General features: G+C 35.7%; 1 long non-coding RNA gene across 1 annotated transcript in view; it reads right to left on the bottom strand.

Annotated features, from left to right (window-relative positions):
- The window catches only part of LOC128247106 (uncharacterized), a 7,089-nt gene extending 4,320 nt beyond the window's left edge, over nt 1-2,769 (bottom strand). The window contains exons 1-2 of the long non-coding RNA XR_008263527.1: nt 2,317-2,769; nt 1,848-2,142 (exon numbers count right to left, since the gene is read on the bottom strand). This is a non-coding gene — a long non-coding RNA (uncharacterized LOC128247106). The remainder of the gene's footprint in view (nt 1-1,847; nt 2,143-2,316) is intronic.
- Nucleotides 2,770-2,893: the final 124 nt, after the last annotated feature.

The raw sequence follows: 2,893 nt of genomic DNA, 5'->3' as shown, positions 1-2,893 counted from the left end.
TTTTTTTTTTTTTTTTTTTTTTTTTTACATCCATAGAATTGAATCCGGGAGGTGGAATGGTTGGCTCTTTCCAAAGCATCTCCCTCATTATTCTCTGAGTTAATACAATCGCCATTTTCTCTGCTGGGACTATGAAACAATTTACACGAATCACGGGAATAGATTTCTCAATAAACATTCTTAGCTCTGGAAAAGAATTATTGAGAAGATCTCCAGTCAGTGAATCTATATGATTGTTTTTATTTTAGGTATTGATATACTTGCACAAGAAGGCAGCGAACAGGCAGAATCGTTAGCCCTGCCGGGTGAATTGGCTTAGCGGAATTTCGTTCGTCTTTACTTTCTGAGTTCAAATTCCGCCGGAGTCAATTTTGCCTTCCATCCTTTCGGGTTTGATAAAATAAGTATCAGTTGAACCCGAACTTGCTGGCCTTGCTGGCCTAAATTTAAAATCAATATATCCGCACTAGGCTAGGTATGGCGGCTTGTATATGTGAAAGAAAATTGTAACAACCAGACTAGTTATCGTACAATTGGTAACACTACGGTAGTTTCGCTTCAATAAATTTAGGGTTCGTGTCTCATCAATGGCCCTGTTTCTAGTTTCAGTTTCAAACTGGAGTTTATAACGTCCAGTCTAATTCAAATTAAAATCTTAGCAGTTAATTCAAGCGTTAATATATCTAAGTAGAAGTGCTACACTGGTAATTTATTTTATCAATCCTTAAAGTGAGAAAAGTTGTCCACGGTAGGATTTGAAATCAGAACATAAAGAGCCAGAACAAATACCTTAAGATATTTTGTCCGACACTTTAATATTCTACCACTCTACCCACAAGACCATTTTGACAAAAAGTATGGAGGAGAAGTATAAGACCGTCAAAGATGTTTGTGGAATGACAACCTCAAATAATGAACTGGAAACAAGAGCCTGGTTGATTGCATGCATGCAGTACAAGACAGGGAGCTAGAAAGTCTTGACAAGCCGACACCTCGACGCAGAGAGGGCACCTGGCTGATGGATGATGATGAAGGCCAGAAATTTCGAGGGGAGGGGTATTTGTCGATACCGTCGACCCCAAGTTAAGTTAATAATGTCGAGTCAATAATGCCCATTCAACAGCATGAGCATAATGTAACCTACCAACGAGTCTAATCTGCGACCCATTCTGTAAGCTAATCCACCTCACTGCCACCTCTAATATCCGTGCGAAAGATGTTATATAATCTCTTTCACTTTCCAACGACATATCTCGCTAGTAACTTAACCCATTACCTACCAGTGATCTCATATGAGATCACATAAAAATTACAAATTTCGTAATTATCTGTTAATATTTACACATATCTAACCTTTTTTGCTATATCTACTAGGTATATTTCTCTGATATTCAAGTGAGGTTTGCTAATTTTTCACCCAATATCTCGCTTATTTCTATTTAAAATGTTATTTTGAAATGTTATTTTGATCATTCTAGCGTGTTTCTAAGGCTGTTTTATGTTAGAAATCAAAGTTTCATAAAAATATTCCAGTTAATAGAATTATGGGAGGTAATGGGTTAAGTACGAAATCAATAAAACAAAAGCGTCTTACTCATATGAGCACATACTGAATAAGTTTCAACTCTATACACAGATGATCAAATTGTTGCCCCTCCGGATCATAAATGTTCATCTGTATTACTCCAAATTCATCACTACATTTACCGTATTTTCCAGCATACGAATCGACTTATATAGTGTAAACTTGCAGTGTAAACATTCAAAGGTTGTCATTATCTTTCCGAATGAAAAGATAATGAAAATTTTGGTCCTCTAAAATCGTCTTAATGTATAAGTCAACCTACCTTTTTTTTATTGTAGATTTTGGTGTGAAAAATTCGACTCGTTTATACCGGAAAATATACTACATCCATGTAGTGCTTCACTTCCTCGGCTGCTTATTTATAAAAGCCCAAAAAACGAATTTGAGTAACAATACACTTTTCATTTTTGTTTGTTGTGTTTATTTTTTCTTTCTTTCTTTCTTTCTTTTTTTCCTTTCTTACTTTTTTTTCTCCTTCGTTTCTGTTTTCTTTTATACAGTGCAGTGATGCCAAGTAAAAAAACACCGGAAATGGAATACGTTGCAGGTAATGCCATCTGGAAGAAATTAATCAAAATAGGTTTAGTTTTAGCCTGTAAGGTTTCACATGTCACCTCTGACACGGGCTGTAGATTATTATAACAGTACTTTCCCCCCTTTAGTTATTTAGTTATTTGTTTTGTAACAAAAAAAAAAAAGACTAGAAAACAAAAAAAAAAAAACCTGCTTACATGATGTATTTATAGCAATCAGAAATAACGATAACGAAGTCGATACTGACTTTGGTAATAACGATGCCATCGACAGCACCACTACCATTATTAGCACCTTCTGCAACAAAAGCCAAATTAACAACAACAACCAAGACGTATGTTGTACTGTAATAAACACCGAGACTTATCTGTGTCCATTAGTTTCACTGCCAACACCAACATCACCGTCTGAGTCACACTACTACTACTGCTGCTGCTGCTACTACTACTACTACTACTACCACCACCACTACGGATCTTTTTTAAAACGGGGGCCACATTTTTCATTAACGAAACACTTTGAAACTTGGAACACTGGTAGAATGTGTCATATAAAACATCTTTTTCTCTTAGTCTTCTTTAAAAAAAAAGAAATCCATAAATTATTCCATGTTAAAGTTGTCGTATTTCTGTAATTTCAACCAACCACTGACGTCCATTCAGCCGATATACATTAAGTGCCGACTACATAAACAAACAATTCTGAAACAATTAACCCTAACCCTAACCCTAACTCTAACCCTAACCCTAACCCTAGGGTTAGAGTTAGGGTTAG

The sequence above is a fragment of the Octopus bimaculoides genome, chromosome 2, assembly GCF_001194135.2.
Source record: "Octopus bimaculoides isolate UCB-OBI-ISO-001 chromosome 2, ASM119413v2, whole genome shotgun sequence".
Classification (NCBI taxonomy): Eukaryota; Metazoa; Mollusca; class Cephalopoda; order Octopoda; family Octopodidae; genus Octopus; species Octopus bimaculoides.
Note: the sequence above shows the minus strand (reverse complement) of the source record. Positions and strands in the feature narration are given on the sequence as shown.